Genomic DNA, 12,109 nt, shown 5'->3' with positions numbered 1-12,109 from the left:
CGTAAGGAGCTATCTGAGTAACAGAGAGCAAAAGGTAAAGTGGGGCTCCTGTGTGTCTAACTCCTACCCAATTTCAGCTGGTGTTCCCCAGGGGGGACTTCTATCCCCTCTGCTTTTTGTAATCTCCATAAACAGCTTGGATTCCCGCCTGCCTCCTTCAGTAATCCCGGTGAAATATGCCGATGATTTAACAATCACTGAATTTTTAATGGGATCCTTACCAGGGTTAACATAGAAGGCTTTGGATTCAGTGGCGGAATGGGGACATGAATTTTCATTGGCAATGAATGGAGGTAAGACAGTGGACATGGTCATTATCGCCAGGAAAGACAAAACATTCCCTGCCCTTCCTCTCCTGTAATATCAGGACATCTAATTAGCAGAGTTTCCACCTTTAAACTACTTGGAGTTCAAATTTCTTCTGATCTGTCGTGGGGCGCACACATTAAGTACATGATTTCGAAGGTGCGTCCTAGAATTCACTATGTCTGTGTTGCTAAAAACGCGGGTCTCCCATGTGATGTTTTAATGAAAATATATTTGACATTTATACGGCCAGTTCTTGAGTACGCTAGTCCAGTATGGGGTGGACTACCAAAAGGTCTCTCTGATGAGTTGGAAAGGGTCCAAAAACGTTGCTGTCGGATAATAGGTGTTCCAACTTCTTCTCTCCCATCACTGAGTGAGAGGCGTGATGAGGCCACTATACGTACTTTTACAAAACTACTCAAGGACAGTTCATCACCGCTGCATTGTTTCCTGTCTGTGGCTCCAACACCTACTTACCTACTACGGCAGCGTAGAGAACTTATTGTGCCCAGGAGTAAATCAAAAAGACATGAACTTTCTTTTATTCCACGTGCTCTTAAACTGTTTTATAAATAACTTGCAGGTTCTGCTTGTATGAAGCCTGATGTATTTCAGGTTTTTGTATGCATCTGTTTTACCCCTCCTGTTTGTTTCTTCTATTTATTTTGTTTTAAATTTTTTTTATTTTTTTTTTTATTAGGTATATACGGTTGTCTTGAGTATGTGTTCTGTTTGATACATTTCAGGGTTTTGTCCTTCAATATCCTGCCTTGTCAAACTCTTAAATAAACTAACTAACTAACTAACTAATCTTACATTCTGGCATATGTGCTGTTGACTTCCAATTTGTTCACATTCTTGCACATGGGGATTCAAAAGAGATTGTTTTTCCCGTTGTAAATTTAGGTATGATAGTATGTTTTTAGATTATTTATACAAATTAAGTACAAACTAACTGTATTCAGTTGTTGAGGCACTAAACCAATCCAATACATTAGTCAAACTCATTTTTATGTTAAAATAATTAAGATTTCATGGCTCCACCAGGACAGGACAGCGATTGGGGTCCTCCCTAGCCCACTGTTGTGTAGGGTGTACGGTGGTTGTCATCAGGGAGCCATATATAACTATGTAAATTAAAGTCACAATGCATCAGAAGTAACTGCAAGTCCTGCATGACACTAGAGAGAAGTTTTTATGTTTACTCAATCCAGTTACAAAATTTTTACTAAGCATCACAAGGTCAAAAACATATGCGTGCTATTCACAATAGATCCATAACACTCATTTAGAAAGTAGATAGGATGGAATTTCTTTTTATGCAGACTTTAAGTTAACTTTTACCAACGATTAAAATGTTGAAGTTCAGTCCCTGAAGCGTTTATTAAATTCTCTCGAGTAAAATGAAAACACAATATACCTATAGGCCTAACCCTACACATCAGCTTTAAAACATTAATCTACATTCTGAATAAACCATTATTACGTCTGTAACATACATATTCTTTGAGGTGGGGAAAACTGGTTCTAATCACCATTAAACAAAAACAAATAAAAATTAGCAAGAAGCACTGAGATAATGTCGAGTAATACAAAACAGATCTAAGAACTCAATACGTCACATTATCATTCTACAAATAATGGTTTTGTTGTAACACAATGGTCTTTTCGATACATGTATTTGGCATTGCTTAAACTCAACTTAAACAGCTTGTCTATTATTGAAAAGATGCTGTGTAACATAGATATGGGTATAATACGAACCGTTTGTCCATTTTTTAAAATGCAGCTAAACAAAAGATAATTTAATTATTATTATTATTATTATTTAATACCTCCTTATGGTCTGGATTAGGGTTGCATGTTGTACAAAACGGTTTTTATGATCTCAGACATGACCACAAAAGAAAGATTTTTAAAAACAATTTATTTCAACAATATATTGAGAGATAAACAGTATATTCATACATTGAAACGTTATACAATATATTCATACATTGAGGCGTTAAAAAAACAATAAGTAAAAGTAAAACAATAGTAATGACATTCAAGTTTGTCTAACCAGAAAATAATGTTTTTGCAGCCTGTCTTGTCTTGCTCTAGGATGTAGCTGACTAGAGTTTCAACCATTTTGCCGACGTCACAGAATTTCTCATTTTTTGAAAACAGTGACGCACATAGATCTGTTACAAATGAACATATACAGAGGACTTCAAACTCGTTACTACAGTCAAACACCACACCCAGAACTTTTCTGAGGATTACACAGATCGGCTCGTTGACATTAAGACACACGATCGTAACATCCTGCCATGAATTTGTTAGGCCTCTTACAATCATTCACACGCAGCATCGATGATCTTATGCATCAAGTCAACCATCCGGCCTCTAAAATAATCTTCAAACATACAGTTTTGGGTAGCTCTTAAACAACACTCTTTGCTCGAGGCACAATCGAACACCGTAGGCTTGTGCGCAGCATCTTCAGAACTCAACGGGCAGTCGTGCTCCATCAAGCTTTTAGTTAGAAGTTTTTAGATACTTAGAACAAAACTTTGTGGATGGTATAAACTTTGTCCCCTATTCGATGTCGAAAGATTCGGATAGTTCCTGGAATGTGTTGTAGAATTCTGCTACCCCTCCTCTATCTGATGCTCAAGTCTCAATGCTGTAATGCTAAGCAAAAGTAGGCCATAGGGCAATGTAGAGTTGGAAAAGTACCTAAAAACCCATGTAATGCATAGATGACGTTGGTGCAAGGTACAGGAAAGTACTAAAAAACATATATGATGTAATTTTTAAAAAAACTATACATGTGATACTCCGCCACCAATAGAAATAAGGCCTCGGAGCATGTGATCTTTATTGTGGCGTGATACCAGGAGGAGCGAAGTGTAAGAGATAACGGTACAAACACTAATTGGACACTGGCGATAAGAAAGATGTATAAAATCTGTGTTTCAACCACTGTAAGATCAGATGACTCAGCTGACCATCTCACTTTGTTGAATTGCTCAATAAAGTTCTTCTTCTGAGACCTGGCACTTCGACTCTGAAAACTTTTTGAAGACTAACTCCTACTAGACTCTGAAAATCTACTGATCAGAACCAGAGACCAGCAATTAGCCACGACATAATTTGCGAGCCAGCCAGGAGCAGGCTTGGGGTCAGGAGATCACCGTGGTGTGAACGCTGACGGTGGCATTCACAAAACAAAGGCCGGCCAAAAATCAGGTAAGCAGTTTTTGCTTATATTTTGTTCTGTGAATTGCCTCTGAAAAGCTGACACGCTTGATGATTGCTCTGCAATTATAAATCCCCACTGCAAAAGAACCTAAAACAACTGAGAAGTAAAAGATAAGAAGAAGAGAGGGGAGTCTGATTTCCAGGTCCAGAGAAGCTGCTGTATGTGTGTTTGTCCCAAAAAGCAAGAAGTGCATAGCGTGGAGATTGCGCTCATGAAGTAAGAGTACACTGTCTAGTAAAAGAAGTGTTTAAAAGGCGCCAGGCAGTGTAGGAAGTACACTGACTATCTGTTTGTTTGTCTGTCTGTCTTTTGTGAAAAAGAATAGGGGGTATTAAAATGTGCACAAAGTAAGGAAGGTAAAGTATAGATAAAGAACAAAAATATTCATATAATAATTATTAGCTAGAGTTTTATACATAAAAAGGTAAGATAAGTTAAAAGGATTGAGTTAAAGAATATAAAAGTATACACCAGAAGACTAAAATATAGAGAGAAGGGAGTTTTTGGCTCTCCCGGGCATTCTGCCAAGAGGTGCAATAACTAGTCATTAATCAGTGATAGTACTGGGAAGCAGAGGAAAGTGGAACCAATTAGTGAGAAATAGCAACAGAAGCAGAAAAAGCCCAGAATAAGAATAAATAGAAAAGAAGTATAAAAATGTATTAGAAATTAATGGATAAAATAAAGCCAACAAGTAAAAATCAAGTGAAAAACTGTGCTTACCAAAAAACAAAGAACACTCCAAAGAATTGGTTTTGTCGACTATTTGGCCATTCGCCAGACTGCAAATATTGTGATCCAGATGGAGAAACCCAGCGCCTGTTGAAAGAGAATTAAAGTTGAACATTGGGGCTTTCTACATACTTATGATATTGAAGAAGGGATAGAAGTGTGTGAATAAAATTTTAAGCGTATGAATAGACGGATTGCAAATAAAACAAGGAGATAAAGAGACGATAAACAGTCAGAAAAAGGTTTAAAGAAAAAAGTTTGAAGTCAAGGGAAAAACAAATGTGGGAGGGACTCAGTGAATACGGGAAAGAAAGGCATAGGAGAGCATTAGCTCAATACAAAGACAAAGAAAGGTTTGAGCAGGCCCTAAAACAAACGAAGGGAATTAAAAATCATTTCTGGTTAGAAAAAGAGTTTGTGGATGAAACAGGACAAAGACAGGAGCTAACAGATCAAAAAAGAGATGAACTCTTGCGAGATTTGACAAAAATTGCTAATCTTGATTTATTTGAGCCATTAACACTAAAAACCTGCACCGAGAAGAACTGAATATTTCAATAACCCTGTGGAAAGGCCATGAGGTGAAGCTGACCCCATCTCTTAACCCTCCGGAGTCTTGGGCTATTTTGGCCGTTTTTGAGTGCTTTTATTTTTTTTTAATTTTGCGACATAAACAAATGTTTACCATACCAATGTTTGGTATTATTTTTTTCAGCACAACATCACCTATATGACCAGACAATTAATTTTTCACTTTGATGTACTGTATCAACATACTGGACCCAAAATCACACAAAAAACACAAAATCCGAATAGAAAAATTATAGCTTTTCTGCTACAAAAAACACAAACATGCTCAATGAAGCATTTTAAAAGGTTTAAAATGTAAACACAAGTTGTAAATGTCAACATATACAGGCACAATTCAGATATGATCAAGCTATATACCAAAAAAATATGATTTACAAAAAAGAGCGGGTGTAGCCATTTTTTTCTTTCTTTTTAGCTCAGCCACTTTAAAAAAAATGTTGTGCACACAATTATTCAGAGAGCTATATTTAAAGCCTTGCATTCCCAGAGTATGAGGGTTCCCAAATAGTGCAAATACTAAATAAAAAAAGTAAAATTGAGATAAAATGAAACTATATATCACAAAAAGGAGGTGTGGCAATAGGCGTTTTTTCTTTACTTTTTTGCTTAGAAACTCCACAAAACACTTCATGTACAATTACACAGATATCTACATTACAGGGCTTTCATTCCTTGAGTAAGAGGGGTTCCTCAATACTGCAAATATACCATACAAAAGGTAAAATTAACACAAAATCAAACTATACATACAAGTATTTACAAAAAATATCAGGTGTTTTTTATTTAATTTTATTTTTTATCTGTGCCACTCCTCAAAACAGTTTATCTAAATCTACTCCTAAACTACCTAAACTATCTACACTACTCCTAAACTACTCTCAAAATCTACTCAAACCCTTGCAAAAACTAGCAATAACATCTCTCTTTACATATATATAACGTATATATGTCTCTCTTTGTCAACTCCGTAAATCCTCAGCCTTTCAATTTCGCTTGTTTGCTGAGTTGGCTCCTCCTCCATTCCCTCAAACGTGCATCCTGAAGAGCAGAGTCAGCAGATTCACACATTTTTATCCGTTTTGTTTTATGACAAAAACCGACGAAGTTATTAGAATAAATGCAACGCCTGTCGCATCCCATCTGGCGTTCTTTTACGAACGCGTCAATATTTTTTTATATAAAGTTTAAATTATCATATCTCCGTTTTTATTTGGTCTATCAACACAAAACAAAAAGTAACATAGAATTTCAAGCCAGCACTTTCGACAGAAGTGGACGGCAGCGCTCAACGTGACTTTGTTTTTATGCTTCAACGTCTTAAACTGGTCATGTAACTTGATCACGCCGGCGTGATCGGCGACCCCGAAGAGTTAATATTTGTATAGGAAAGGGAAAATAACTGCAAGAGGTTGATGGTTTGAGGACAACATAACCTGGGATTTCGAATTAATTTACTTGGGGGAGGACATCATTTGGAAACGCAGCACATACGACAAGCTAGGAGACGACGAGCTAGAAGAAGTGACGCCGACGCCACTGTCTGAGGTACCAATACGAACCATATTGAAATACCTTCAGAAAACAAAAAGAATACCTGAATTCTTAAATTTAACAGAAGGTTGAAAAATTTATACTGTACAGATAATTGGTTGCAGCGATGGCTTCGGTGTCACCTCAAGAAGAGACCCCAGTAGAGCAGCTTGCATCACAATATCCAATATGTAGGGACACTATTAAAAAATTATCAAAGAAGTGGGAAAAAAGGACCAAAAAGTTAAACACTAACTGGCCAGCAGAGGGAACATTTGACTTGGCTATGTGTAGGGAAATGGGGGCACTGATAAAAAACCACAAGGCTTATGATAAAAGTCAGAAAAGGGAGGAGAAAAGAGGAAGGGAACAGGAGGTTTTGAATTTATTTAGAGACAAAGCCATACAGCTGTTTAAGGAACTAAAGGCAAAAACAGAGAAAAAAGATAGCAAAATAGAAACCCCACCCCCTTATGCACCACCCTATGATATGACTGGTAAACAGCTCCCCCTGATGGAGGGCACTGTGAAAATCAAATGCAACGTAACCCTCACAGATACACAAGATGAGGAAGAAGAAAGAGAGGAGGAGGAAAGAGAAGACCACAGGAATACAGGTTATGACCACAAAATATTGACAGATGCTGACATATTTGAAGCATCATCTCCACTAAACAAGGGGCCATCAAGCCATGACGGAAGCCAAGGTAGCAGCTTGAATATGAAACACCTGACTGAACGCAAGAACCCCACCCTGTCTAATCCATACCATTATGCAGCGAAAGCCCTGCAGAGTCTTGGGGAAAAGCTGAACCAGGAAGTAGACACCAATCAGCTGTTCGCACAAGAACGTGATGAGCTGGAACAAGATATAAGGGCAACAGAAGAACAAATCAATCACAGCTTTAAACGCTTACAGGAATCTCTGAAGAATGTCACGGGCTCAGAGCAACACGAACCTCAAGAACACCAGAGACATCAGAACCGTCGAAAGCACAAGTCACGCTCACTCAGCCCAGCCAGACCTCGCAGGGAAGTCAAGAGTGTAACAGGGACCCTACTCCTGGAAGATATCTCGCCAGCCACCCCACCAGCTACCCCATACAATCTAAGGGAACGGCCTCTAAGGAAGCCAAGTATGTATAGGGAAGAAGAAGACTGGCATATGGAGAATCATAAGTTTTGCCATATGATAAGCACATGCAAACAAGAGGAGGACCCACTGAAGGAAGAAACTGTGCAGTGCCCCATCCTAATTAAAGGTCAACAGGGACAGTATGTGCCGTGGGCAGGGCAGGATCTGGAAGGACTGATAGCCCGCCTACCTGATTTACATGAAGGAGCTGGCAAGTGGATCAGATCGCTGGAAGAAGAGGGCCCTTGGAGATGTTAAGGCCCTGCTGGCCAAATGCGTGGGAGGAGCAAGGACTAATGAGATCTTACAAGACGAAGGACTACATCCGGCAGTTGATTCACCCAGAATGGACGCCAGACCACTGGACCAATGCAGACCAATGATATGGCAAGTGCTGAGAAAACATTATCAGACCCAAATGGACCCAAAATCACTGAAAGGGGAGCCAATAGGAGACGGAGAAAACCCAATCACCTATGTCCAGAAACAAGCAAGGAAGTGGAAGCAAGAACTGGAGAGAGACCCCGAACATGACCCAGTAATAACAACACTGTTCAGAACTGCCATTGTGGAAGCCATGCCTGCACCAGTGAAAGCCAAGTTGGAAGATGTGGTGGGATTGACCTCAAAGTCACCTAAAGAATTTAGTGATCATGTGGCTCATGCAGTAGAACAACACAGACAAAATGAGCAGAAGCTGAAAAACCAAGAAAGAGATCTTCAGAGAAAACTAACCCAGTTGCAGCTGGATGAATTAATCAACAAAAAGAAGAAAGTGCAAGCTGCTGTGAAGGAGACAGACGATCCGACTGCCATGATGGCGGCTGTCAACATACCAAGTCAAGCTCCCCAGACTGTCCAGCAAGCACCAAACAACATGAATCAGAATGTGCCCGTCAACACAGGAAACCCACAGCAACTGGCTGCACCAATTGTAATATACCTTCCTGAACATCAAGACAATAGAAATGGAACAATTCCAGGAAGAGGAAGAGGAAGAGGGAGACAATTTTACAACCAGCAAAGAAACCCTGACCAACCAAGTACCTGTTGGGGATGCAATCAGCCTGGAAACACCAAGAGATTCTGTCCAGTTAACCCATGGCCTCAAGATGGGCCCCAGCAAAGACAGCCAGGGCGACAAGGAAATCAAAACCAGCAGTATCAGGTATCTGGCCCCCGTCATGGCGTGGCCCAGACCAAGGATACTAGGGATGCCCAGAGAATCCTATGGGGAGGAGTCAGCTTCCAATGCTGTCATCAAATGCTGACCAAGAACCTATGCTGCGGGTTAATATAGAGGACAAGATAACACCTATTATGCTTGATACAGGAGCAGCATAAACCTGCTTGAGCCCAACTTATGCCTCGCACCTCCCCAGGTCCGGAAAATATGTAAAGACAGTAGGATTCTCGGGACTGACGTAGCTAATTCCAATGACAACTCCTGTCAGCATAAAAGTCAAAGACTCTGAAATTAAAATTCCTGTGCTAGTATCAGACCAAACACCAGTCAATCTGTTGGGAAGAGATGCAATATGCAAACTAAATTTACAGATATGGTGCACTCCCCAAGGGATATATATAGATAGTGCAGGTATAAAACAGATGATAGTGATGAGTGAAATTGATCAACAGGAACCACAAGCTAATGCATTTTGGATTGGGAATTTAGATGAGGGACTAGGAAAAACACTGGATAGATGGGAAAAGTATATAAAAGAACAATTCCTGAAAACAACCCTACCAGAAAGTAAATATCACTGTACAATGATATATGACCCCCTTTGGGATCCAGAACAGGAAAAAGAGTGGTTAGAGAAAACTGAAGGCCAGAAAGTACATTTAAGATCACACCATATAATTATAGCAGATAGGAGTTTTAGTGACTCAAACATGTTCTGAGGGCAGAAAGGAACATGATTGGTTTACAGATTCAGCCAATGAAATTGAAGGAGAGGCGGGCTCAAGACGTTTGGAGGGAATCCTTCAAACTTGTACGTTACTGGGAGAAAGCAACTATAAGGTAAGTTAGGCCTAAGTGAATTTGCTATATTTTGTTAAAATTCAACAACTTCTGCAGTTACAAAGATAATTGGCAAACTTTAAAATGCACAAAAATTATAATCTTATCATCTTAATGTGCATTTTAATTAGACTCCATCGACCGCACTAGCTGCTTATGGTGTAAATGAGGTATAAACATGCTAATTTAACTCTAGCCCGCTTTCTATGAAGCCAATATGCGAGGACAGAACTGGTTCAGATCTCCGTGACATTTCATCGGTCAGAGTTAACTTATAAATCTCCCGTCCTAGCATATCGCTGTGTTATTGGTAGTGAACTACGAGCTGCTCTCAGGGCAGAAGTATAGTTTCATATCACTGTGTTATTGGTAGTGAACTACGAGCTGCTCTCAGGGCAGAAGTATAGGTTCATATCACTGTGTTATTGGTAGTGAACTACGAGCTGCTCTCAGGGCAGGAGTACTCAATAGGTTCATATCACTGTATTATTGTTAGTGAACTACGAGCTGCTCTCAGGGCAGGAGTACTCAATAGGTTCATATCACTGTGTTATAGTTAGTGAACTACGAGCTGCTCTCAGGGCAGGAGTATAGGTTCATATCGCTGTGTTATTGGTAGTGAACTACGAGCTGCTCTCAGGGCAGGAGTACTCAATAGGTTCATATCACTGTGTTATTGGTAGTGAACTACGAGCTGCTCTCAGGGCAGGAGTACTCAATAGGTTCATATCGCTGTGTTATTGATAGTGAACTACGAGCTGCTCTCAGGGCAGAAGTATAGGTTCATATCACTGTGTTATTGGTAGTGAACTACGAGCTGCTCTCAGGGCAGAAGTATAGGTTCATATCACTGTGTTATTGGTAGTGAACTACGAGCTGCTCTCAGGGCAGAAGTATAGGTTCATATCACTGTGTTATTGGTAGTGAACTACGAGCTGCTCTCAGGGCATAAGTACTCTATAGGTTCATATCACTGTATTATTTTTAGTGAACTACGAGCTGCTCTCAGGGCAGGAGTACTCAATAGGTTCATTTCACTGTGTTATTGGTAGTGAACTACGAGCTGCTCTCAGGGCAGGAGTACTCAATAGGTTCATATCACTGTGTTATAGTTAGTGAACTTCGAGCTGCTCTCAGGGCAGGAGTATAGGTTCATATCGCTGTGTTATTGGTAGTGAACTACGAGCTGCTCTCAGGGCAGGAGTACTCAATAGGTTCATATCACTGTGTTATTGTTAGTGAACTACGAGCTGCTCTCAGGGCAGGTGTATAGGTTCATATTGCTGTGTTATTGTTAGTGAACTACGAGCTGCTCTCAGGGCAGGAGTACTTAATAGGTTCATATCACTGTGTTATTGATAGTGAACTACGAGCTGCTCTCAGGGCAGGAGTATAGGTTCATATCAATGTGTTATTGTTAGTGAACTACGAGCTGCTCTCAGGGCAGGAGTACTCAATAGGTTCATATCACTCTATTATTGGTAGTGAACTACAAGCTGCTCTCAGGGCAGGAGTATAGGTTCATATCGCTGTGTTATTGGTAGTGAACTACGAGCTGCTCTCAGGGCAGGAGTATAGGTTCATATCACTATGTTATTGTTAGTGAACTACGAGCTGCTCTCAGGGCAGGAGTATAGGTTCATATCGCTGTGTTATTGGTAGTGAACTACGAGCTGCTCTCAGGGCAGGAGTACTCAATAGGTTCATATCACTGTGTTATTGTTAGTGAACTACGAGCTGCTCTCAGGGCAGAAGTATAGGTTCATATCGCTGTGTTATTGGCAGTGAACTACGAGCTGCTCTCGGGGTAGGAGTAATCAATAGGTTCATATCACTGTGTTATTGTTAGTGAACTACGAGCTGCTCTCAGGGCAGAAGTATAGGTTCAAATCGCTGTGTTATTGGCAGTGAACTACGAGCTGCTCTCAGGGCAGGAGTACTCAATAGGTTCATATCAATGTGTTATTGTTAGTGAACTACGAGCTGCTCTCAGGGCAGGAGTAATCAATAGGTTCATATCGCTGTGTTATTGGTAGTGAACTACGAGCTGCTCTCAGGGCAGGAGTACTAAATAGGTTCATATTGCTGTGTTATTGGTAGTGAACTACGAGCTGCTCTCAGGGCAGGAGTACTCAATAGGTTCATATCGCTGTGTTATTGTTAGTGAACTACGAGCTGCTCTCAGGGCAGAAGTATAGGTTCATATCACTGTGTTATTGATAGTGAACTACGAGCTGCTCTCAGGGCAGGAGTACTCAATAGGTTCATATCACTGTGTTATTGTTAGTGAACTACGAGCTGCTCTCAGGGCAGAAGTATAGGTTCATATCGCTGTGTTATTGGCAGTGAACTACGAGCTGCTCTCGGGGTAGGAGTACTCAATAGGTTCATATCACTGTGTTATTGTTAGTGAACTACGAGCTGCTCTCAGGGCAGAAGTATAGGTTCATATCACTGTGTTATTGATAGTGAACTACGAGCTGCTCTCAGGGCAGGAGTATAGGTTCATATCGCTGTGTTATTGGTAGTGAACTACGAG

This window comes from Siphateles boraxobius, unplaced genomic scaffold (genome assembly GCF_051911475.1).
Source record: "Siphateles boraxobius isolate OS27281-9 unplaced genomic scaffold, OSU_SipBor_1 15, whole genome shotgun sequence".
Taxonomy (NCBI): Eukaryota; Metazoa; Chordata; class Actinopteri; order Cypriniformes; family Leuciscidae; genus Siphateles; species Siphateles boraxobius.
The sequence above is the reverse complement of the archived record's forward strand: the minus strand, read 5'-3'. Positions refer to the sequence as shown.